A 27,575-nucleotide genomic window follows, 5' to 3' on the forward strand; every position below is an offset into this window, starting at 1 on the left:
AACTTAATTCTACAGTACATGTTTCACAACAAATTTCCTTGTATTAGTGGTAGGTCATTTCACACGCAGAGCAAGATCGAGCACTGCAGAATACAGCTAATTTTGCTAATGTATCACAATTACAGAAATACCTGTGCTAAATAAACAACCTTGTTCTGTTTTCATGAAAATGAACAGTGTTCAATAACCCTCAAAATATTTTATTTCATGCTGATTCACATTTCTTCTAACCCTTTTTTCTGTGACGTTGCTTCCACAACAACATAGAATGTTTTTAAAGAGGCAAATGTAGTTTTTTTCATGTATCTTTTTCAGATACTGTCTTTCTTAAGAAAGCAGGTGACTTGCAGTTATTACCATGCGCGTTCTTTCTTTTTTGGCAAAAGGATATAATTTGTTTTAAAAAGCCAATCCCAATACTGTCCTATGTGTATATAGAGTGGCCCTGCTGTTAAATTTGCACAGAGACTGTCAGTGACTGAGAATGACTCAAATTGCAACTTCCTGTTTTAGTGTTGCAAAGATTGCCTATGCCTGATGCTGTGTTAAATACCCAAAGCTTGCATGGAGGGAACTAACAATGGACCTTTTCACTGGGTGGTGGTGCGCATTCGTGCTTCCAGAATCTTTATCCACGTTACTTCATAGTAAAATAACAACAGAAAAACAAAACACAAACAGCCTGACCTCCAAGAGCTTTTTAAAACCAAAACCACCATGTGAGACTTAATAATCAAAGATTACAGAATTAGTATAGTACACATTAGATATGGATCACGTATCTGCAGTTAAGTCATGGTAAGTCTAGTAAATATCCAGATGGTAACACCTATTTAAGAGCAGCATTGATAATTATATATGAGGAGGTCATGTTAGTGTTCCACAACAAATTAAAGAGATGAAGTCCATGAAGTTATCTACGCTACTCTGTATTACAGATGGGAAAATCTTGGGTAATATTGAGTGCGGATACTGACTTGTGTTCCTGACTCAACAGGCGGTGCTCAGACACGTTTAACCCACTGTCTGATAGTATGAATGAACGTGTGCTGTAAGTGAACCCCTTTTGGGCATGAGGTTAATTATTTTTTCTATAAGTACATTTAAATCATTTTGTTTTCCAGGTGTAAATGAAACCTTCAATTTGATTGAATAAAATACAAGACGTGCTACAACCATGCCCGGCTAATTTTTGTGTATTTTTGTACAGCCAGGGTTTCACCATGTTGCCCAGGCTGGTCTGGGACTCCTGAGTTCAAGCCATCCACCTGCCTTGGCCTCCCAAACTGCTAGGGTTACATGTGCGAGCCACTGCACCTGTCCTAAAATATAGATTTTGCTTCATTTCTACACTTGGTGTTCTGGTACAGACATTTGCTTGGAAATACAATATAGTTAGCTGAAGACCTTTCACGGGAAATAAGATATCAGTAGGTATTCCAGGATTTTAAACTAGAATACGAAACAAGAAAATTTTTTTAAAAACTATGGGATAATATAAAATATATTTATATCTTTACATTTAACTGCTTATTTTACAAGCAATTAACGCCAATTAATCTATGTCAAGTTCACCTGTATTAGTACACATAAACTTCTATGAAGTTCTACAATGCCAAATAAAAAAGCAACATTTAGGTTTAACGTGTATTTTATGTAGGCATAATGCAACACCAGCATTACAGGATTGCACGGACAAATTCTCTTGACTCTAAGCATGATGTTAAAAAGACTAAGGCAATTCAACTTTTTGGGTTTTTTACATTAAGGAAACCTAAATTTGTATGAGTGAATTAATTAAATTGAATTACATTTTCTTATAGGCTTATCAGTTTATCCTATCTTTGCTAAAATAATATGCACTGCCCCACAAAATGAATGCCGTATTCACAGTCATGTTTCAGCCACAATCTTAAAGATTTGGGGAAACAAATGCAGTCTAAAATCAGAGATTCCATGTTCAATGTCAAAGGTACACACCTCTATTTTTTCCCCAATGAGCCTCTAGGAAAAGTCTTTGAATTACATATTAAAGTGCACTTCAAGGAAGAGTGATGTGTTTGTTTACAGCTGGTGAACAGCATGCAATTTGACAGCACTGTCACTTAACAATCCGAGACTGCTCTGGATCTAAGTACTAAAAATGACCCACACTGCAATCGCAAAATATTTGGAAGTGGGACTTCATTGAACAAAGTTAGGCCGGGACTCTAAAGCAGCACTTGCTTCCTTTGCTCCAAGACGACGTTTAAACGTTAGTATCACTTCTGTTTCTTTTTCCCCCAAACTCTTCTCCTACGCTGTCTTCTCCCCCACCACCTCTCCCACCGTCTTTCCCCGCTTCCCTTCTCCCTCCCTCCGCCCTCCCCTCTTCTCCCAGCAGTGTCCTCTCTCAGTCCGTCTCTCTGCCTTTTTCTTCCCGTCTCCCCACCTCGTTCCGTTTCATGCTCTTTTCTCCCATCGATCTTTTTCCCCTCTCCGACTCTTTCCCTAACGTCGTCTTCGCCACTTTCTCCTCCCTTCTTCTTCCCCCCATCCTGTCCTCTTCCCTTCTCCCTCCCCACCCTTTTCTTCCCCTGTCCCTCTCCCCTTTCCAACCGTCTTCTTCCCCACCTTCTGCCCTTTCCCTCCCCCTCCTTCCCGACCCTTCTCCTTTCCCACCTTTCCCTTCCCCACCTTTTTGTCACCTTTTTTTCCCCTCTCCTTCCTCAACGTCTTCTCCCCTCCTTCTTCCCCACCGCAGTCTTCCCGCATCCTCTGTTGCCCTCTCCCCACCGTCTTCTTCCCGCACCTTCTTCTCCCCCGCAGTTTTTTTCCCCTTCCCCTCCGTTTTCTTCCCCTGTCTCTCCGCCTCCTCGCAGCACCGGTTCCTGTGGCGGCAGCTTTTCCTCCCATCTCCCTCTCCCCACGGCCTCCCCCACCCTCCTCTCCACCCGCTCGCTTCCCCTCTCCACCTTCCCGCCGCTCCCTCTCCTCCCCTCCCCCTCTTCTCCCGGCCTATTACCCCCAACCGTTTTCTTCCCATGTCTTCCCACCTCCTCGCAGCAGCGTCTGTCTGCCGCAGTCTTCTCACCACCCTCTTCTCTCCCCATCGTCTTCTTTCCCAGCCTTTTATTCCCACCGTCTTCTTCCGCCTCCATCTCCCCACCTTCTCGCAGCAGCGTCTTCCTGCCGCGCTTTTCTCTCCTCTCACCCCCTTCTTCCCGCGCCGTCTTCTCCCTTCACCGTCTTCTCCAGGCGCCTTCCCCACAACTGTTTCCCCCCCACCGTTTTCTCCTCCTCAAACCGTTTTCTTCCCATGTCCTCCCACCTTCTCGCAGCAGCGTCTGTCTGCTGCAGTGTTCTTCCCACTCTCTTCTCTCCCTCTCCCCATCCTCTTTTTTCCCAGCCTCTTATTCCCCACCGTTTTCTTCCCTTCCCCACCATTTTATTCCCGTTTCCATCTCCCCACCTTCTCGCAGCAGCGACTTCCTGCCGCGCTTTTCTCTCCCCGCACCCTCTTCTCCCCTCTTCCTCTCCCCACCGTCTTCTCCCCCGATCGTCTTCTCACTCCCTTCTCCGAGCTCTCCCACTGCCTTTCACCTAGAAACCCTCCACGCATGCGCGCGCTTGTGTTCCTACGCCCGGTGTGTCTCTGCGCCCAGGCAGACCCTGAGCTGGGCCCCTGAGCTCCGCCCCCGCAGCCTGCTGGACACCCCGGAGAGTCGCTGCTTGTGCCACCGCCCCCGCCCCCGCCCCCGCCCCCGCCCCCGCCGCTACCTCAGATCTGAACAGTGTTGGCTGCGGGCGGAAGACAGTGGGGCCCAGAAGACTGCGGGGAGATGGGGAGGAGGGGACGGAGAGGGTGGGAAAGACCTTGGAAAGTGGGAGCTGGGAGAAGGAGGAGAATAAGGCTGGGGAGTAAGGAGAAAGTGCAGGGAGAAGACAGTGTGGTAGAGAAGAAGGTGGAGGAAAACGCTGAGGAGAGGGAGAAAGGAGGGTGGAAAAGAAGACGGAGAGGACGAGGCCGGGCGCGGTGGCTCATGCCTGTAATCCCAGCACTTTGGGAGGCTGAGGCAGGCAGATCACAAGGTCAGGAGAACTCAGTCTCTACTAAAAATACAGAAATTAGCCGGGCGTGGTGGTGGATGCCTGTAATCTCAGCTACTCCAGAGGCTGAGGCAGGAGAGTCGCTTGAACCAGGGAGGCGGAGGTTGCAGTGAGCTGAGACCGCACCATTGGACTGCAGCCTGGATGACAGAGCAAGACTCCATCTCAAAAAAAGAAAGAAAAAACAATACAGTGGGAGAGGGCGAGGGGAAGAAGATAGTGGGAAAGAAGACCACTGAGACAGGGAGAAGAGGTGGGGAGAGCTCTGTTGTTTCACTGAACATTCCTCAAAGTTGAAATGTTCTCATAAGTTCTGTATTTTCGACTTTTGCTCTTCGGGTTGGTATATTCTTTTCTTCCTCCGTCTCTCAATTTTTTTCAACACCAAGTTATAACTCCAAAGAACTTCTATTTTCCAATGTTTTTCTTTCTTCTAACAACATTCCTAAGGCTGGTAACACTTTACAATGTTGCAAAGCTCTGAATCCTATTTCCTGTCATCTTTTCATGCTTTCCCACTGAGGTATCAGGAGATACTCATCCTATTACTTTGTTTACACTAGGAACATTTAAGCTTGGCTAGACCTGTTTTCTACTTGATTTTTTTCAACTTCAAGCTTGACAAACCCCAATGTGCTCCTTTACCAATTGTTTCTGTCTCAGGAATTGGTTTCTTGTTGCACTGTGGTACACATGAAGCCATATACCCTTTTCAGCTCGTTATCCCCAGAATGCGTTTGTACGTTATTGACACAGAATAGACACCTAATAAATACTTCTAAATTTTTATTGTTCTTCCTTGTCACAAAACAGCAATCACTTTTTTAAACATGATGTACATGCCCTTCTATCATCTGCCTATCATTTGCCTATCACATTTTATTTTTTCCCACTCCCCCATTTGTTACCCACGCTGTTGCCATTCAGAACTACTTAGAGCTCTGTCAACTGTCCATGCTATTTTATAATAATCATTGCTAATGAAAAGGAGCTTTATAGCAGAGGCAGAACTCATTATTTTCTAAAAATTACATGCATATCTCCCATGCAAGTAGTGTCCCGCAGAAAGTCATGTCCACCTGGAACCCAAGAATGTTAAGCTATTTGGAAACAGGGTCTCTGCAGATACACTTGATGAAGACGAGGTCACAATGCATTAGGGTGGGCCGTAAAGCCAATGGCTGTGTCCTTACAGAAAGGCCATGGGAACCTATAGAGACCTACAGGGAAGATGGCCATGAGACAAGGGAGGCAGAGTCTGGAGTTACGCTGCCTACAGTCACGGAATGCCGAGGACAGCTGGAAACCACCAGAAGCTAAGAAGGAGATTTTTACCTGAAAGCCTCCCAAAGAAATCAATCATACACCTCCCTTTTGAATTTCTGGCCTCATGACCTGTGAAAAAATAACTCTCTATTGTCTTAAGCCACTCCGTTTGTGGTCATTTGTTCTGTTCCTAGCCTCAGGAAACTAATACAGCATGCTAAGGGAAAAGAATAAAATGCTGCATAAAATGTCATTTTACTTTTTAAAACTACTATTGACAGTAAATGAGTATTCTTCCAAGATTCATATGCAGAACATATATGCAGCCCAGAACATTTTTGGAGACCCATGGCATAAGGGATATGATCAATAAAATACAAATATTAACCTGCCAAGAGAATTATTTTTTCTTTTGCAGTATTTAAAGGTAATAAGCAGAGGTCATGAGCCCTATAAAAATCTACTCATTTGTTGTCACTTGATACTTATGATCCATTGACATATTTAGGTTTTTAATTCTTTGTACAGATTATGGTTGGTCTTGCACTCTAATTTTACTGCACAACAAAATTTTTATTTATCATATATCTTAAGTTGTTTCTTAAATGTAAGTAACTTTGCACTTGAAAATAGAAGACTTCTGTCCACGTTCTCATAACAGATTCTAGTTAATAAAAACCTAACTTCATTTTCCTTTTATGTATAGATTATAAGTAAAATCGACATTTAAAATGTAAAATCTGTTCCACAATTTCTATTGGTATTGTATGTAGTATAACATAAAATTTGTCTTATTTTTCCCTCACTCATTGACAACTTAAGTAAATTTTTTAAACCAAGAAACTCTTTTCACATACCAGGCCCAGTGATTGGAATTGAGTATTCAGTATTGAACAGAGGAAAGACGTTTCTTGTCATTAAGCTCATATTCTACGTTATAAACATTTTTCCTGTGAAATTACTGGAATGTTTTCAAGCAATACTGAATTGTGTTCTTATAATCATCTATCTCCATTTATTGTCAAGAATGAAGAAAATTTTGAAGCATACAATTCAATGCAATGATATATATATATATATATATATTTTTTTTTTTTTGAGATGTAGTTTCGCGCTTGCTACCCAAGCTGGAGTGCAGTAGCACGATCTTGGCTCACTGCAACCTCCGCCTCCCGGGTTCAGTTAATTCTCCTGTCTCAGCCTCCTGAGTAGCTGGGATTACAGGCATGCGCCACCAGGACTGGCTTATTTCTTGTTTACTAGAGACAGGGTTTCACCAGGTTGTCCAGGCTAGTCTCAAACTCCTGACCTTAGATGATCCACCTGTCTCAGCCTCCCAAAGTGCTGGCATTACAGGCATGAGTCACTGCGCCTGGTCCAATGCAATGATTTGGTAGTTATTTTGCTGGTTTTAAAATGACCTGAGTGAAATATAGTGCTTATAGCAATTCCCCATCTGTCATTCATTTCGTCTACTAATCTGCTCTGCGTTAACATTATTTCTTTTTATTAAATGTCTTGGGATAAAAAAAGATATTTTGTAGTTATACTCAAGCTTCAAATACAGTATCATTATCCATAAAACACTAAATGTATGTAAAGCTTATATAAAATTTAAAGAATAATTGTGACACTAAAGTAATCCAGAGGGATATATAAAGGTATTTTCGAAGCCCAAAAAATAAGAATCAAAAAATACACGAAGAATTGAAAATGAAAAAAGAAGCTGAGAAAAATTTTAAAAATAGGACATTTATAGCAATGAGTTATTTTGATGCATGACAGAAATTATCAACTAATTATAAAGATGTCACAGACAGTAAAATATAAATGAAAAATAAGCAATTACTTGTATACCACTAAATTTTGTGGAAGCTTGCCAGATAGGAATGCCAAATGTATAGGAAATGAAATAAAAATTAAAATGTGATCTTGTAGAAATTAATATAATCTAGAAATCAAAAGACAAGGTAAAAAAGTAAAATGATAAAATTATGGAAGAAGGTGAAACATTTGAGAAAGACAAATAAGCATTTACCTAATTAAAAGACAAATGAATAGTCTATCATATTTTGGTCATGTTTTCATAAGTTATTTTTAATGAAATATTATTACTTTCTCCTGAAAAGGACCAGAGTTATGTTTTGACCCCTTGCATAATTTGTATGACATCAGGAATGTAGCAGAGTATTTAAAAAAAAAAGCATGTTTACTTGAATTGAAAAAATGAACCACAAATATTTCAGGGAAGTGGCATGGAAATTGAATGAATGGTCTACATAAAGCCAGAGCCATTTCAACCAGGAAGCAAAACTGTCTTGCTGACAGCTGGGTTAGATATATAAATCACAAGTAGAGAAGTTTAACATGGCAATATTAAAGCCTACTTTGAACATTGTGGAGTGATTGGCACATACTAATTTATTGAAAAATCTGTATTTATAGCCATTCGTAAAGGAGTTAAAGGAAAATATATCATTTATATATTTTATGTATTTATATATTCAGTGGCCTTTACTATAAAGCATTGAAATAAAAACAGTAACAATGATCCTAATTATTTGATGAGATATTTATATAAAATATTTATAAAAGGATAATAGAAAAATAGAATTGATATTCTTGTAAAACTCAAACACTGAAAAAGATAATCTGGTGATCAAAATAAATAATAACCATGGCCACTATATTTTTAAAAAGAAAATAACAAATGTTGTCCAGACCGTGGAGAAATTGAAACCCCTGTACACTGTTGGAAGAGATTTAAAGTGGTGCAGATTCTATGCAAAACAGTATGTCAGTTCCTCAACACTTAAAAGCAGAATTACTGTATAATCCAGCAATTCCACTTCTGGATACATACCAAGTAAACCTGAAAATAGGGTCTAAAAGAGATAGTTCTACACTCATGTTCAAAGCAGCATTGTTCACAATAGCCAGACAGTAGAAGCAACCTAAGCGTCCATCAATGAATGATTGTATAAGCAAAATGTGATGCACGTTTTGGCACACAGTAAAATATTATTCATCCCCAAAATGGAAGGAATTCTCATGTATGCTACAGCATAGATGAACCCTGACTACATTATGCTAAATGAAATAAGCCATTTACAAAGGGCAAACACTGTATAATTTTATTTATATGTAGTATCTCAAGTGGGCAAACTCCTAGAAACGGAAAATAGAATGATAGTTACTAGGGGGGTGGGGTAGGAGAAATTGGGAGTTGTTTAATGGGTACACAGTTTCACTTTTGCAAGATGAAAAAGTTGTGGAAATTGGATTTACAACAATGTGACTATATTAAATACTGAAATGTATACTTAAAAATGGTTGAGAGGGTAAAAATGGTATGTTTGTGATAAAATTAAATCAATTTAACAATAAAATATAAACAAATGAATCAATAAATCTGTCTACATATTAATTCACTGTGGAGCCACTCAAATATAAATTGTTATGAGACCCAAAGCCAGGTAAAATGGATTATATATACATATAAGTGTTATATATACATATCATTGTAAGTTTTGTATATACATATAATTGTAAGTTTTGCACTAACGTCACAACAATGTGTGAGCCAGGCTTAGAGCATGTCTGTGTGTGATTCTAAATCTTCTATGCTCCATATCAGTGCTTTTGTTGTGGACCTTTTCTTTTGTGGTTTCCTCACTGTTGTTGGTTCTGTGTTTGGATTTCTTTTTTTAAAGTGAAAATAACTTTTTATTAAGGTAATGATTATTCATGGTTATTTGGTAATTTCAAAGAACTGGAAAGCTTTTCTTTTTAAAACTCAGAAAAAAATCCATTTCCATGTACAAATATTTCCTATTCACTCCATGACAGCAGTCTAGTGAAACTTTAATAACAATGGTTTTGCCTAGCACTTATCTTCTGAAACCTATTTAAACTAAGCATATATGTTTTGATTTGCAACACTTTGTAATTTGGATCACATCTCTGATATAGCAGAAATTTTTAATGCCTTCCCCAAACTCATTGCCCATTTACTTGAAAATTTGCCTTTTTTTCTGTTTAAGCCTCTGTACTCTTCCTATGGTGATATAAATCATAATTCCATGCTGGATCACAGAGTGTGGGGTCGCTCAGTCCTATACATGCTGTCATAATCAATCCCTGTGCTTAGAGATGGGAACATGAACTCATCCGGACCAGGAGGTGCATGAAGATTATGGGAAAGAAGATTCTGTTGATATTTTCTTTTTTTCCTTGCATCTTTGAAATAATTTATTGTTCACTTTTGCACACACGCATCATGAGTTCAGGACACGTGCAGCCTGGGGCCTGCTCCCTGCTGCAGCATTTCCAAGGCCCCAGAGTGGACCGAGGAGATGACATGGGCACGTCTTTCCATCTGTGCTTTTTTTTTTTGAGACGGAGTCTTGCTCTGTCACCCAGGCTGGAGTTCAGTGACACGATCTTGGCTCACTGCAACCTCGTCTCCCAGGTTCAAGCAATTCTCCTGCCTCAGTCTCCTGTCTCAGCCTCCAGAGTAGCTGAGATTACAGGCGCGTGCCACCACGCCCGGGTTCCAGGTGGACATGACTTTCTGACACTATTCAACATGGGAGATATGCATGTGTTTTTTAGAAAACAGTGAGTTCTGCCTATGCTTTAAAGCTCCTTTTCTTTTCATTAGCAATGATTATTATAAAATAGCATGGAGACTTGACAGAGCTCTAAGTAGTTCGGAATGGCCACAGAGTGGGAAACAAATGGGGGAGTGGGAAGAAATAAAATGTGATAGGCAAATGATAGGCAGATGATAGAAGGGCATGTATCATGCTAAAAAAAAAGTGATTGCTGTTTTGTGACAAGCAAGAACAATAAAAATTTAGAAATATTTATTAGGTGTCTATTCTGTGTCAATAACGTATAAAAACATTCTGAGGATAATGAGCTGAAAAAGGTATATGGCTTCATGTGTACCACAGTGCAACAAGAAACCAATTCCTGAGATAGAAACAATTGGTAAAGGAGCACATTGGGGCTTGTCAAGCTTGAAGTTGAAAAAAATCAAGTAGAAAACAGGTCTAGCCAAGCTGAAATGTTCCTAGTGTAAACAAAATAATGGGATGAAAATCTGCTGATATCTCAATGGGAAAGCATGAAGAGATGACAGGAAATAGGATTCACAGCCTTGCAACACTGTAAAGTGCTACCAGCGTTAGGAATGTTCTTAGAAGAAAAACATTAGAAAATAAAAAGAAAAACATTAGAAAATAAAAAGAGAAAGGTCTTTGGAGTTACAACTTGGTGTTGAATAAAATTAAGGAGAGACGGAGGAAGAATATACCAACCCGAAGAGCAAAAGTTGAAAATACAGAACTTAGGAGAGCATTTTAACTTTAATTGAAGAATATTCAGTGAAACAACAGCGCTCTCTCCACCTCTTCTCCCTGTCTCGGTGGTCTTCTTTCCCACTATCTTCTTCCCCTCGCCCTCTCCCACTGTATTTTTTTTTCTTTTTTTGAGATGGAGTCTTGCTCTGTCATCCAGGCTGGAGTGCAGTGGTGAGGTCTCAGCTCACTGCAACCTTCGCCTTCCGGGTTCAAGCGATTCTTCTGTCTCAACCTCTGGCATAGCTGGGATTACAGACGGTCGCCACCACGCCCGGCTAATTTTTGTATTTTTAGTAGAGACTGGGTTTCAGCATGCTGGCCAGGCAGGTCTCGAACTCCTGACCTTGTGATCCGCCCGTCTCAGCCTCCCAAAGTGCTAGGATTACAGGCGTGAGCCACCGCGCCCGGCTTGGTCCTCACGGTTTTTTTTTCCCACCGTCCTTCTCCCTCTCCTCACCGTTTTGCTCCATTGTCTTCCCTACCACACTGTCTTCTCCCTGCACTTTCTCCCCAGTCTTCTTCCCCGAACCTTCTTCTCCCCCCTCTCACTTTCCAAGGTCTTTCCCACCCTCTCCGTCCCCTCCTCCCCCTCTCCCCGCAGTCTTCTGGGCCCCACTGTCTTCCGCCCGCAGCCAACACTGTTCAGTTCTGAGGTAGCGGCGGGGGCGGCGACAGCCGCGGTGGCACAGGCAGCGACTCTCCGGGGTCTCCAGCAGGGTGCTGGCGCGGAGCTCAGGGGCCCAGCTCACGGGTCTACCTGGGCGCAGAGACACACCGGGCGCAGGGACACAGGCGCGCGCATGCGTGGAGGGCTTCTAAGTGAAAGGCAACGGGAGAGCGCGGAGAAGGGAGTGGGCGAGAAGACGAAGACGGTGGGGAGAGGAAGCGGCGAGAAGAGGGTGCGGGGAGAGAAAAGCGCGGCAGGAAGTCGTTGCTGAGAGAAGGTGGGGAGACGGAAATGGGCAGAGAATGGTGGGGAGGGGAAGAAGACGGTGGAGAATAAGACGCTGGTAATAAAGGGGATGGGGAGAGGGAGAGAAGAGAGTGGGAAGAAGACCGCCCCAGACAGAGGCTGCTGCGAGAAGGTGGGAGGACATGGGAAGAAAACGGTTTCAGGGGAAGAAAACGGTTTCAGGGGAAGAAAACGGTGGGGGCGGGGCGCGGGAAACGGTTGTGGGGAAGGCGCCTGGAGAAGACGGTGAAGGGAGAAGACAGTGCGGGGAGAAGGTGGGGAGAGAACACGGTGGGGAGAAGAAGAAGGAAGAAGGGGATGCGGGGAGAGAAAAGCGCGGCAAGAAGACGCTACTGCAAGAAGAAGGTGGGGAGATGGAGGCGGAAGAAGACGGTGGAGAATAAGATCTTGGCTAGGAAAGAAGACGATGGGGAGAGGAGAAGAGGGCGGTGAGAAGACCGCGGCAGACAGACGCTGCTGCATGCAGGTGGGAAGACATGGGAAGAAAACGGTGCAGGGTGAGGAAGAAAACGGTTGCAGTAATAGGCCGGGAGAAGACGGTGAGGAGAGGGAGGGGGAGGGGAGAAGAGGGAGCGGCGGGAAGGTGGAGAGGGGAAGCGAGCGGAAGCGAGCGGGTGGAGAGCAGGGTGGGGGAGGCCGTGGGGAGAGGGACATGGGAGGAAAAGATGCCGCCACAGGAACCGGTGCTGCGAGGAGGCGGAGAGACTGAGGGAAAGAAAACGGTGGGGAAGAGAAAAAAAACTGCGAAGGGGAGCAGAAGGTGCGGGAAGAAGACGGTGGGGAGAGGGCAGCAGAGGGTGCGGGAAGACCGCGGTGGGGAAGAAGGAGGAGAGAAGACGTTGAGGAAGAAGGAGAGGGGGGAAAAAAGGTGGGAGAAAAAGGTGGGGAAGGGAAAGGTGGGAAAGGAGAAGGGTCGGGAAGGAGAGGGGAGGGAAAGGGCAGAAGGTGGGGAAGAAGACGGTTGGAAAGGGGAGAGGGAGAGGGGAAGAAAAGGGTGGGGAGGGAGAAGGGAAGAAGACGGGATGGGGGGAAGAAGAAGGGAGGGGAAAGTGGCGAAGACGACGTTGGGGAAAGAGACGGAGAGGGGAAAAAGATCGGTGGGAGAGAAGAGGATGAAGCAGGGAACGAGGTGGGGAGAGGGGAAGAAAAAGGCAGAAAGACGGGCTGAGAAGACAGTGCTGGGAGAAGAGGGGAGGGTGGAGGGAGGGAGAAGAGAAGCGGGGAAAGACGGTGGGAGAAGGTGGTGGGGGAGAAAAGGCAGGGTGGGAGTAGAGTTGGGGGGAAAAAGAAACAATAGTATAACAAACGTTTAAACGTCGTCTTGGAGCAAAAGAAGCAAGTGCTGCTTTAGAGTCCCGGCCTAACTTTGTTCAATAAAGTCCCACTTCCAAATGTTTTGCGATTGCAGTGTGGGTCATTTTTAGTACTTAGATCCAGAGCAGTCTCGGATTGTTAAGTGACAGTGCTGTCAAATTGCATGCTGTTCACCAGCTATAGACGAAAACATTACATTTCCATGAAGTGCACTTTGATATGTAATTTGAAGACTCTTCCTAGAGGCTCATTGGGGAAAAAATAAGAGGTGTGTACCTTTGGCATTGAACATGGAATCTCTGATTTTAGACTGCATTTGTTTCCCCCAAATCTTTTAAGATTGTGGCTGAAACATGACTGTGAATACGGCATTCATTTTGTGGGGCAGTGCATATTATTTTAGCAAAGATAGGATAAACTGATAAACCTATAAGGAAATGTAATTAATTCAATTTAATTAATTCACTCATACAAATTTAGGTTTCCTTAATATAAAAAACTCAAAAACAGTTAAACTGCCTAAGTCTTTTAACATCATGCCTTAGAGTCAAGAGAATTTGTCAATGCAATCCTGTAATGCTGGTGTTGCATTATGCCTATATAAAATACACGTTAAACCTAAATGTTGCTTTTTTATTTGGCATTGTAGAACTTCATAGAAGTTTATGTGTATTAATACTTACAGGTGAACTTGACATAGACTATTAATTGGTGAATGGTAACTTATTGCTTGTAAAATAAGCAGTTAAATGTAAGGATGTAAATACATTTCATATTACCCTATGGTTTTTAAAAAATATTTTCTTGTTTTGTATTCTAGTTTAAAATCCCGGAATATCTACTGATATCTTATTTCCCCGTGAAAGGTCTTCAGCTAACTATATTGTATTTCCAAGCAAATGTCTGTACCAGAACATCAAGTGTAGAAATGAAGCAAAATCTGTATTTTAGGACAGATGCAGTGGCTCGCACCTGTAATCCTAGCATTTTGGGAGGCCAAGGCACGTGGATGGCTTGAACTCAGAAGTCCCAGACCAGCCTGGGCAACATGGTGAAACCCTGGCTGTACAAAAATATACAAAAATTAGCTGGGCATGGTTGTTGCACATCTTGTGTTTTATTCAATCAAATTGAAGGCTTCATTTACACCTGGAAAACAAAATGATTTAATGTACTCATAGAAAAAAATAATTAACCTCATGCCCAAAAGGGGTTCACTTACAGCACACGTTCATTCATACTATCAGTGGGTTACACGTGTCTGAGCACCGCCTATTGAGTCAGGAACACAAGTCAGTATCCACACTGAATATTACCCAAGCTTTTCCCATCTGTAATATAGAGTAGCATAGATAACTTCATGGACTTCATCTCTTTAATTTGTTGTGGAACACTAACATGACCTCCTCATATATAATTAATTATCAATGCTGCTCTTAGATGTTACCGTCTGGATATTTACTAGACTTACCATGACTTAACTGCAGATATGTGATCCATATCCAATGTGTACTATACTAATTCTGTAATCTTTGATTATTAAGTCTCACATGGTGGTTTTGGTTTTAAAAAGCTCTTGGAGATCAGGTGGTTTGTGTTTTGTTTTTGTGTTGTTATTTTACTATGAAGTAATGTGGATAAAGATTCTGGAAGCACAACTGTGCACAGCCACCCAGTGAAAAGGTCCATTGTTAGTTCCCTTCATGAAAGCTTTGGGTATTTAACACAGCATCAGGCATAGGCAACCTTTGCAACACTACAACAGGAAGTTGCAATTTGAGTCATTCTCAGTCACTGACAGTCTCTATGTGCAAATTTAACAGCAGGGCCACTCTATATACACATAGGACAGTATTGGGATTGGCTTTTTAAAACAAATTATATCCTTTTGCCAAAAAAGAAAGAATGCGCATGGTAATAACTGCAAGTCACCATGCTTTCTTAAGAAAGACAGTATCTGAAAAAGATACATGAAAAAACTACATTTGCCTCTTTAAAAACATTCTATGTTATTGTGGAAGCAACGTCACAGAAAAAAGGGTTAGAAGAAATGTGAATCAGCATGAAATAAAATATTTTGAGGGTTATTGAACACTGTTCATTTTCATGAAAACAGAACAAGGTTGTTTATTTAGCACAGGTATTTCTGTAATTGTGATACATTAGCACAATTAGCTGTATTCTGCAGTGCTTGATCTTGCTCTGTGTGTGAAATGACCTACCACTAATACAAGGAAATTTGTTGTGAAACATGTACTGTAGAATTAAGTTCAATTCTTAACCAAGTGGAAGAGAGAAAATGTTCAAGAAAAACAAAGCAATTGTGCACGTCACACTATAGTTGAAAGTGTTCTGATACTGAAGCTATGTCCAGTATTTTAAGCTGCTTTTATACAGAGTGATTACTTGTACGTTAATCTCAGAAGATTCTAGATAGAAATTCAAAGGCCTTGGTCCCAGTCAATTAAATGTGACTCTGAGAGAATCCCAGTGATACTCACTTTCCCCTGTTCCGATCATTGATCAGATGGTTAAGGATGCATGAAAGATACATGATTTTTAAAAACAAGATAATGTTATTTAAAATATCAGTGTTCAGTGCTTGCATTTGCAAAGAACATAAATATTAGATGATACTGAGGACATTCCTTAATAATCAGCAAAGGTAAAATGTATTGTTGTTTTAATTCTGAAAAAAATGGAGAGGGTTACCATGAAATTATTAAGATTTTACTTACATTTGTTACCAAGTCACCGAATTCAAAAGCAGAATTGCTGAAGTCACTGGAGTTTGATACTTCAGGATTGATGGTTTTGGTTGAATTCTTTAAAAAATCAAAACTATAACTACATGATATAAACAACTGTGCTCATTTGTTTCAATAGAAATTAAATATATATCCTTACAGTATTCTTAGGTCAAAGAGTCAATTGGATGGTTAACAACACTACTTCCCAATTTCTTTGTCACTGTTAAGATAAATCTCCAGAGTTTGGATGGTTTTTAAAATAAGATTTGACTTGTAACTTACATAGGTATGAATTTGATAGTTATATTTTGATTTGTCATAGACAAAATACTGAATGATTATGGAAAATTGTTTCAATATGTCAAATTAGTTCCATGGCACCCGCGGTTATGTAACTGTTAGTACCTGTGGGGAGGGGCCTTTTTTTTCTTAATTCTCAAGCCCATAAGCAATCATTGACAATACTCAATTCTGATTCCTTTTCTTGGGGCCACATAAAATTTAATCTCTGTCTCTATTTCTAGAAAACTTTAGAAAAAACTTCCTATCATGAGAGAGTCTTTTGTCAGACAATAGAATAGTTTTTCAGGGATGCAACTGTTTGGATAGGTATTTTCAGTTTGGAGTTGTAAAATCATATTCTATCATCTCAACTATTCCATATATCAGCAGTGTTTTGGGACTGTGACAGAACATTTTATTTTTCATTTTATTCACTTAGAAAAAAATCAAATAAAAACTACGCTGTTGACTTAGGAATCAGAGATATTTGCTGTTTGATACAGAGTAGGAACACTGCAATGACTTCAAGAAAATGATGACATTCTTCTAGACTGAAAAATGCATGTGTCCTTGACCAAATAACAACTCTCTTTCTTGTACAGATCGCCTGGACACTCAAACTGCCTATTCAGAACATGGCACATCATAGAGATGAACTTTTAATAATTTTATTTGCCCATGTTTTCTGATTGCTCTATTTCACTGTGAACTCTCAGTATGAACGATTAATATAACAGATAATTTGGAGGCTGGTGTTTACAACTGATTGATGACATCGGTTACACATTTCTTTATTCTACACTCCATTCTATGCTGCGAGAATAAGATATTTATAAGTAGAGACATTTTATTTGCAGTATAACATACATTCAAATTAGGTGCTTGTACAGACATTTTCCCAAATATTGCCATTTCTTTTTTAACACATAGGTCCTTAGTAAGCACTGCTTTGTAACACCAGTTTAAAATAGTTCTTAATTCTTTTAATCTAACCATTTACAATATAAAAGTTTCAAGAATGGCACAAAGAAAAAATTATTTGTCAAAACAATATTATCAGACATAACATTTTTATAAGACAACTTTGTGAGGTCAACAACAAAGCATCACAAGTGAGAGAAAATTTTAAATGCCTTTTTTTTTTGAGGAATAAATGTCAGATTTATGCTTCTGATAAAGACAGACCAGGTATCCTAGAATATTTTAAATTAGTTTTTGTATGTAAAATAACATTTTAAAACAAAACAGGGCCAGGCACAGTGACTCACGCCTATAATCCGAGCACTTTGGGAGGCCGAAGCAGGTGGATCACTGAGGTCAGGAGGTCGAGACCAGCCTGGCTAACATGGTGAAACCCCATTTCCATTAAAAATACAAAAATTAGTGGTGGCATGCGCCTGTAGTCACAGCTACTTGGGAAGCTGAGGGAGGAGAATCCCTTGATTCTCAGAGGCAGAGGTTGCAGTGAGCTGAGATTGTGCCACTGCACTCCAGCCTGGGTGACAGCAAGACTCCATCACAAATAAATAAATAAATCAAATAAAAATAAAACAAATTGGAGGTAATAATTTAATTTTTTTAAACACTAACTGCGTTAATGCACAGCCAAGAATTGTCAGGCTGAGATTTGGAGAGAAACAGCATCTAGAGAAATAAGAGCTGCTTTGCCCTGGAGCCATTTGTTACTTCAGATGGGATATCTACCAGGTTGTTTAAACCTCTGCTGTTCTTGCAGAGGTCCCCAGTTTTGTCATGGATATTAACGGCTGCTGGTGCATTAAAGCACTGAGAAGGAACCAGAATTCACCCAGTCACCACAGCAGGCTGACTGCTCTCCACCTGAGTGCCCCAAAAAGGTTCCAACTCCAAATTTTTATGAAAGTAATTCAGGACTTGACTGTCCTTATCCTTCTGGCATGAGCCAATAGCAATCATTGGAGAAAGAAAACATTATTCGGACCTCTAAAGACAGCCAAAACCGGTTGTTCACACATGATATTTTGTACATTTGCTCAAAGATATGAGGGTCAATGAAGAAAAAAAGACACTGTGAGAAGAAATAAACAGACGCCAAAGAAAAAGAAAAAAAATGTGTCAAAGCAACTAGAATTACTATATTCAAAGACATCAGGTCAAGCCTGGAAACTTCAAGAAGAAAGTAGAAACTGAAAGTGACAGATAGGGTAAAAAAACACACAAAAATTCTAAGACTAAAAAATGTGAGGAAGAAAAAGGTGACTCAATAAATGAGTTTAACAGCAAATGAGACACAGCTGAGTAAAGAAGCAGTGAATTATAATCGGTATTATAAGAAACTAACCAGAAAAAATGTGCATGTTTATACATACATAAAGATATATGGATACAAGAGCTGAAGAGTCACTGAGGATATTTAATAATAAAATCTAATATACACTGAAGAAAAGAGATGAAAATAAGAACGGACAGAAAAATATTTAAGGACCCAATTGCTGAGAATTTTCTAAAATTCATGAAATGTAATAACCTGCAATTTCAGAAGGACAAACTCCTGGTAATGAAGCTGCAGAAAACCAAGAAACAAGTAGAAATTAGTAGAGCTTCACTGTGATGTAAGATATCGCTAGTCAAAACTTCCCTACACAACAAAAGTATCTTTTAAAAATAAAGATAACATTAAAACATGTTCCGATGAGTAAAAACTCATCGGTTTTTAATCAGCAGATAGACCCTAAAAGAAATTCTAAAGAGTGTTTACCGAGAAAGAAGAAAAGGCAAAATGATCACAAATAAATGTTTTCAAGGATTCAGGGATGAATGGAGAGCAGCAAAAGTGGCAGATATCTTGCCAATACACAAATGGACTAAATCAGCAATGCCTTGGGGATATTAAATACACAGCACAGAACCCAGTTCACACACAAGTACAAGTACATGTGAGAAGGGATAACAGGGCTGGGCACGGTGGCTCAGGCCTGTAATCCCAGCACTTTGGGAGGCTGAGGCGGGTGGATCATGAGGTCAGGAACTCAACACCAGCCTGGCCAACATAGTGAAATCCCATCTCTACTAAAAATACAAAAATTAGCTGGGCGTGGTGGCGGGCGCCTGTAGTCCCAGCTGCGTGGCAGGCTGAGGCAGGAGAATCGCTTGAACCCAGGAGGCAGAGGTTGCAGCGAGCTGAGATCAAGCCACTTGCACTCCAGCCTGGGTGACACAGCAAGCCTCTGTCAAAAAAAAAAAAAAAAAAAAAAAGAAGGAATAATAGAATTAAGGTCCTTCCTTGCATTTTCCAGAATAATGGTAAAAGTATTAATAACTTAAATTTTGGTAAGTCAAAAATATATTGTAATTTCTAGTAAATTACTAACAGGAGAGTAAGAGTGTATAAATTCCAAACCAAAGGGAATAAAATGAAAAAATGAATGTTTAAGAAAATCTACATGCATCAAAAAAAGGCAAGAAATGCCGAGAAAAGGCAACAAAAAGCAGGCAAGACAAAAAGCACCTGAGAAAGTGGTAGGAGATTTCACAGCGACTACTATTGAGGGTAAATTGTGATCGGGGAAATGGCTGATGGGAAATTCTAGACTGTTGAGGATACTTGATCTGGGTATTGAATTTATAGATGTTTATTTCAAAATTATTTTGATCTGGGTATTAAATTTATAGATGATTAATTCATTTAAGCAGTATATTCATATTTTTTGCACATGATTACAGTCTAAAATTTAAGAATGAAGGTTGATCTTGCTGACTTGGAGCAGTCCATGTTTTTTGCTCTCATTTCCAAGGCATTATGTTATTTTATGAGTTAGGGAAAGCTTTGTGGATGGACGCGGTAGAAATATGAAGACGTTAGGAAATGCATGTGCTCTGAAAATAGGGAAAAGCAGAAATTCATGAAAGCCAAATAACCTGAGTAGTACAAGGTAGAATATTATACCTCCTAGCAGAAAAAAGAAAATTCTTATTTACATTAAAACAATTAGACATTTCCTTTAAGAACTTAAACCTGTAGTTCCCAAGGGAAAATATTGTGTTTCTATCATTTCTTTCTTTAAATTTGTGGAAAAATGTGATCCTTGGTAGTCCTTGATGACATAAATAAAATTTGAAAGAGTTGGTAAGGGTACATCTATGCGTATTTCCAGATTCAGAGGTTAAGGGAAAAAAATACGATCGATAATATAAGCAACGTTCTTCTAATCAAACGACACAAATTTTAAAAGAGAGATAAATACACATTTTTACTAATTTAGTAATGGTCTCTGTATTGAGTTGATGGTTAGTTTTCAATCTTTTTTCATCTTGAGTCTTCCTGGAGAGCAAGTATGTAGTCTTGAAAATGGAATAAAAATTACAGTACAAAAGAATAAACACAAATTTTCAAACTTTTTGGCATCAGGAACTCCTTAAAATCTTAAAAATTATTGGGGACCACAAAGTGATTTAATTTATCTTCATTATATGTGTAGGTATTTACCATATTAAAATTGAGTCTGATAATTTGGAAGAAGTATATGAGCTGACTCAAAGCAATGATGACAAACTCATTGTGTGTTAACATAAGTCACCCATTTGCATGAAAAATTAAAGAAAATGGAAATTCATGTGAAGAGTGATTAGTTTTATTAAGCTCTTTAATATCTGATTTAATAGATTATAGCTGGATTATCATATTTAACTCCATATTTAATCTGTTAAAATATGTTATTGAGTTTAAATAAGTGTATGAAAAAAATCTGGTCTCACAGAGAAAAATAGTTGGATTAATTTTACTCTAAAATCTGTTGTTCCATCTTACTAAGTTTTACCCATGCCCAATTTTATAATATCACCCGTTAGACATTGTTTCACGGAGTTAAGCAGATCTTTTAAACGTTAGCACATTTCATTATACCATGTCAAATAAACAAACAACAGCTTTGTTAAATCATTGCCAGCCTAACCAGAAAGATCTTTAGGTGTTTCGACAGCAGTCTGGCTCACAGTAGTTAATAAAGTTTCCCAAAATTCTTGTTTTTAATTCAAATTTTAAATTTTATCACTGACATATAGGATATTGTCAGTTTTTCTTGAAGTGAGAAGCTCAGTTTTTCACTTATTCAGTCTTTACCATCTAGTAAATGTCACTTCTGTTCTTCCATAAGAAATCTGGAATCCTCTGGGACTACTTTCTTTCTCTCATACGCCAAACCAATTCATCAGTAGATCATGTTGGTGATTCTTTTAAAATATATTGTGAATCCAAGCATCTCTTACAGGTCTACTGCTGCCACTCCACCGAGCCACTATCATCTCAGGTCTCGATTAGTAGTAGCCTGTCCTTCTAGATGCTTTTTACTCCTTGTATTGTTTGTTCCTTTTGTCTTTCCATGAAGCCACCTAGCTGATTTTTCAAAATATTTAAAATGTCACCCTTTGGCTCACATTCTTTGAATGAGGGAAAAACTCATGTTTTCTTTTTTTAAAAATAACTTTTAAGTTCAGGGTACATATGCAGGCTCCATAGGTACACTTGTGTCATGGGGGCTTGTTGTACAGATTCTTTCATCATGCAGGTATTAAACTTAGTACCCACTAGTTTTTCTTCCCACTCTTCTCCCTCCTCCCACCCTCCAGGCTTCTAAAGGCACCAGTGTTTGTCCTTCCCCTCTATGTGTCCATGTGTTCTCATCATTTAGCTCCCACTTACAAGCTTGCTAAGGATAATGGCCTCCACCTCGATCCGTGACCCTGCAAAGGACATGATCTCAATTCTTTTTTTATGGCTGCATAGTATTCCATGGTGTATATATACCAGATTTTCTTTATCCAGTCTATCTTTGATGGGCATTTGGGTTGATTCCATGTCTTTGCTATTGTGACTAGTGCTGGAATGAACATACACATGCATGTGTGTTCATAATAAAATGATTTCTATTCCTTTGGGTATATATCCGGTTTTGGGATTGCTTCGTTGAATGGTATTTCTGTCTTGGGTCTTTGAGGAATCACCACTGTCTTCCACGATAGCTGAATTAATTTCCACTCCCACCAACAGTGCATAAGTGTTCCTTTTTTCTCCACAACCTTGTCAGCATCTGTTATTTTTTGACTTTTTAGTAATGGCCACTCTGACTAGTGTGAGGTGGTATCTCATGGTGGTTTTGATTTGCATTTCTCTAATAATCAGTGATGTTGAACGTCTTTTCACAAGAAAACACATTTTTCTTGCACTGTTGAGCTGATTACCATCAGTTCCAAACCTCCCCCTTTACCCTGCTCGCCGGCTTTGCCTTGTCTGTGGAACGGTGTGAAACTTCATCTGTAGCATCTGCTAGAGGGACGCTGAAGGTTGGGGCTCTTTCTAGTTCTGAGTGTTCCTCTTACCTTGCCCTTGTGGGGGACTACAGCCAACGGTGGTCATCACCTCTCTGGGGACAGAGTAGGTCACAGGCAGCATGTAGGGGAGCAGCTTCCCAGTGTTTTGTCAGTGTAGCACCTCATCAAAATTCTCTGCTATCAAGCAGGCCACGTCCTCACCCTCTCCAAGGAGGTCTAGCGCTCAGTTCTGGTGTATGCAGGGGGTTCTTCCAGATTGGTTTCTTCTGCACTGCTTGCCTGAAGCTCTGGAGAGTGCGGTGGCAGCTCCCTGATTTTGCTGTCCCTATTCTGTGTGTGTGTTTGCTTGGCCTTTCACAAGCTTGTCCAGCCCGTAGCCCAGGGCTGCTTTGAATGAGGCCTGACACCAATTTGCAAACTTTCTTAAAACGCTATGAGATTTTTGACTGGGTGCCCAGTGGTTCATGCCTGTTATCCCAGGACTTTGGGAGGCTGAGGCAGGCACATCACTTGAGGTCAGGAGTTCAAGACCAGCCTGGTCAACATGGTGAAAACCCATCTCTCTCTACTAAAAGTACAAAAATTGGCCAGGTGTGGGGGCACATGCCTGTAATCCCACCTACTCAGGAGGCTGAGGCATGAGAATGGACTGAGTATGGAGGCAGAGGTTGCAGTGAGCCAAGATCATGCCACTATACTCCAGCCTGGGTGACGGAGTAAGACTGTCTCAAAAAACAGAACAACAGGCTGGGTGCAGTGGCTCACGCCTGTAATCCCAGAACTTTGGGAGGCCGAGGGAGGCAGATCACGAGGTCTAGAGATCGAGACTATGCTGGCCAACATGGTGAAACCTCGTCTCTACTAAAACTACAAAAGTTGGCTGTGCCTGTGCCTCTAGTTCCAGCTACTTGGGAGGCTGAGGCAGGAGAATCCCTTAAACCCAGGAGGCAGAGGTTGCAGTGAGTCGAGATCGCGCCACTGCACTCCAGTCTGGCAACAGGGTGAGACTCTGTCTCAAAAACAAACAAACAAACAAACAAAGCAACAACAACAAAAAACCCACAACAAACAAAAAATCACTATGAGTTTTTTTTTGTGTGTGTGTGTGTGTTTTTTTTTTTTAGCTTATTAGCCATCATTAGTGTTCATGTGTTTTATGTGTGGCCCGAGATAATTCTTCCAATGTGGCCAAGGAAGCCAAAAGATTGGACACCTCTGCTTTAAGAGATAATTCCCTGAAATAGTTAACAGTTATTTACGTTCAATTTCCCTTATTCAAATTACTGTGCAGTTTCAGTCTCCTGGTTGGACAGTAACTGACCACAATGTCTTCCAAGGCCCTGTATTATTTAGTTCGTGGCATTGCTCTGAAACTGTCGTCTACCATCCTCCCCTTGTGCACTTTGCTCTGGCCTCACTGATGGACAAGTTCTTCCTAGAACATCCTTCTTCTTAGATTTGTCTTACTTTTTGCCTAGAATCTTCTTCTTGCTATTCAAATGTCTCATTAGCAGAATTTTCCACATAGGATATAAAATAGTGCTTCCAATACAACACTTTCTCTCTACTTTAGTCTGTTTCATTTTTCATAAAAGTTCTTGTCACCACATGACATGTTACAGTCATTTATTTCCTGTCTCTCTGACTCTTCTGACTGTAAAGTTATGCCCTTGACAGCATACACAGTCTGTTTTGTTCCTGGTTAATCCTTGTGCCTCCTCCTCCATATAACCTAGCACAAGTGACTGAGAGTTAATGAATAAATGAAGTAGTATAGTTCTTAGATGAGAAAACTGAGACTCAAAAGTGATAAGTACCAAATCAGTATAACATAAAAGGAGTTTAAGCTCTTTGGGGAGAAATGTGGGTTTAAATGGGGGTTTTGCTACATCCTACTAGTGTAATGTACGTATATTTCTCAAATTCTCTGTACCTCATTTTCCTTATCTGAAAAATGTGGATTAAATGGTAACTAGTTTATACGGTGGCTATATAGAGTAAATAAATTATGTATATAATATGCCTAGTACAGTGCTTGACACACATTAACGATTCCACATATTTAGTTATTTGTACAATTATCTGTAGCTGCAAAACTATAAATGCAGTCTTGTCATCTTTCTAGAGAGATAGCAAGAGAAAGGTTAAGCTTACAAAATGTCTAAACAATAAAAACTATATTATTGAAGTAAAATGCCTAAACAAGGGCTGGTTTTAATATCAACTAATTAGTAGCTGCCTGATAGTAAGAAACGACTGTAAAATCAAGTAGACAAGAAAATGGTTGAGGAGGCTGACCAAATCCTACGCTATACTGCACGTTCAGTAACCGTGTCATAGCAGTGATGCCATATTGCTTTTCTTTGATTGAATCGTAGCATCACAGATGAGAACCAAGGGACTAGATAGATCATAGATAGGTACACACTTACATGCAAACATTCACACATATCTACATATGTAGATAGACACATCCATATATGGATGCATACACAGAGAGGTTTTTTTAAACTGCTGAACACAAATCCGGTGATCTATGAAAGTGAAGGACAAATACGGTTGTATAAAGAGTCTTTCAAGGAATTTTCAGCAGATATAGATCTTTTTGTGTTGAAAGAGAAGATCACTGTTGCCTTTCTTTTGTAAACACAGGTCTATGAGTGACTAAAGCGATTATATGAAAACTGAGCATTTTCATTCTGTATCTAGTTTTAGAAAATGAAGAAAACGTCTATTGTGAAATATTTAAATTTCTGAACCTTTGAAAATAGGCCTTACTTGACACCAAATCGTTCTCTAGACACCACTTGCCTTACTTGACTCCGTATCGCTCTCTAAACATCATGTGGGGACCTCTTGCCCTTCTCCTTTGAATGTAATGGGTATTTTATTTTGGTTAAATGTTTTCTAGCAGACCCTTGAATCACCTTGCTTTGATATTTCCATATCAGCCTCCTGAGTAGCTGGGACCACAGGCATACACCCCCATGCAAGGCAAATGTTTATATGTTTTGTAGGGACAGGGTTTCATCATGTTGGCCAGGCTGGTCTCACACTTCTGACCTCGAGCAATCTGCCCACCTCAGCCTCCATGGATCATGGAGAGCACTTTTCATCATTCTGCATTATATGCCCCAGCCCAGTCCAGGGGAACCTGGGAGGTGCTCAATCCATAATGCTGGCTGCTCCCTGGCCAGAAGAGCTCTTGGTGGCTCTGTGAGCCCACCTCGGTGACCCTGGCCTCTGCCCTGGGGAAGCTCCCATCCCTCTGGATTGCCCTAGGACTCCTGTAGCCCAGAAAGGCCTTACTTGACACTGAATCGTTCTCTAAACACCACATGCCTTGACTCCATATCGCTCTCTAAACATCATGTGGGGACCTCTTGCCCTTCTTCTTCATGACCTACAGGCAGGGCCAAAAGGAGGAAGCAGCCTCAGAACACACAAAAGACTCCCTGCCTCAAACGGCAGTCATCACACCGTCAGTACTTCTGGAAGGAAAGGAGGAAGGTTTCCTTCTGCAGAAAGCTCCTTTTTTGCTGAAACCAGGGAGGGTCAGCAGAGCCCACTGCACCTGTGGTGCCTGAGTCACCATCTGTGCCCAGAATGTGTGTCTGACCACAGCCCCCACTCCCAACCCGGGCTCGATGTTCCCTCCAGCTGGAGGCTTGGGCTCCTGACATGGTCTGGCCTGTTTGTCCTGCCTTGGCCGAGTATGGGAGGGCCTTACCTTGTATTCCCCTGGGTTCTCAGTCTTGACTTACTCAATGTCTAGAAGGAGTGAGCACGCCCAGTCCTTCAATGGTGGAGGGAATTCCTCTGTAAACCCTGCGAGACAGAAACAGACAAAACGCTTTAGTGAGACAACACAGGGTGACCCTGGGAGGAGCAGAGCCTAAGGGTTCTGGAAGTCTCCAGCCTTTGGCTCCTCGGTTCCCAGGGAGAGGCAGGCCTCCCCCGACATTTGAAAGTATGGAGGAGCACTCAGGGTTGTGCACTCTGACCTGGACCTTTTCCTTTTTTCGGGTCACCTGGACGCGTCCATATCCCTGAGCTAGGGGTGGCCCAGGTCCTGGTATTAGGTTTTCTCCCAGAAAGGCGATGCTTGCATGGATGGGCAAAAGCCTGGCAACCAGGTCTGGTGTCCTCTGGGTGAGGACAAGGTGCCACCCACCTGCTGAGAGGCAGATGGTGCCAGGTCACAGCCATGGGCACCTGTCTCCTGGCTCTGCAGAGAGCAGTCATGGGGGCCACTCCCTCCCCATGTTACCTTCTTGCTGTTCTTATATTTTGACCAGTCTCCAAGCATCTTCAGTCACTTGTCAGTGGTTTTATTTCCTGCCATCTTTGCTCTCAAATGAGCCAGGATGGAGTTAGCAGAGCTGTCTGGCCTCTGGTAGTGGCCCATGGATGCTGGGTCCTGGGCTCCAGGAACTGAAACAAGCCAAGAAAGGGCAGACCCTGGGAGGCTGAGACCCTCTGATAGAATGGGCACCAGTTACCTGGCCCCCTGATGCCAGGAGTCAGCATCCTCAGACCACAAAACCCTGTGTTTTGGTTATTTCCAAGCCTTCAGCTGGGGTCCTGGAACAAGAAGGCAGTAAGGCAGTGACTTCTGAGCAAGACTGTGGTTCTTGGTTCGGGTTTTGGTTGAACCACCACGGGGCAGGGTCTTGGGTTCAGGTGGAGCAGGAACTGCCGTTTCTCCCAGTGACAGCGTGTCACTCCCAGTCACCACCACCTCGGCCCACAGGCCACCCCTCTGCCTCGCCCACCAGCCCTGGTTCTCCTATCCCTGGGGCAACCTCCACACAGCAGGCACAGGCTCTTATCTTCACCTCCAGGGCACTGACAGGAGCCAGCTTCGTCTCACTGTAAGTCAACTCAGACAGAGCTGAGGACCTGCCCAGGCCAGGAGCCATCCCCCTCCCTGAGAGGGCCCCAGCCCTCCCATCCACCCTAAGTCTCAGCCCGGAGGAAGGCACAGGGAAGGAAAGCAACGGCCTCCCTACGGCGCTGGGCACCTGATCCTCGTGAGGCACTGGGACCCTAGAAATTGCGAGTTCAAGGCTGGCCTGGCGGGGACCACTCGGGGCCCGCGAGGGGCCTCAGGCTGCACAATGGGAATGCCCCTCCTGGGCTGGAGGCGGCACCCTCTGTGGGAGCCAAGAAAGTCCAGTCCTGAGACAGGATGGGTGCCGCCTAGGGTGGGTGGCCAAGTCCTGACTG

At 41.5% G+C, this 27,575-nt stretch overlaps 1 pseudogene across 1 annotated transcript; it reads right to left on the minus strand.

Annotated features, from left to right (window-relative positions):
* Nucleotides 1-10,840: 10,840 nt before the first annotated feature.
* On the minus strand, nt 10,841-13,007 carry LOC114673071 (uncharacterized; annotated as a pseudogene). Its single transcript, XR_013406158.1, has one exon. The product of XR_013406158.1 is annotated as an uncharacterized LOC114673071 (transcript).
* Nucleotides 13,008-27,575: the final 14,568 nt, after the last annotated feature.

This window comes from Macaca mulatta, chromosome 16 (genome assembly GCF_049350105.2).
Source record: "Macaca mulatta isolate MMU2019108-1 chromosome 16, T2T-MMU8v2.0, whole genome shotgun sequence".
NCBI lineage: Eukaryota > Metazoa > Chordata > Mammalia > Primates > Cercopithecidae > Macaca > Macaca mulatta.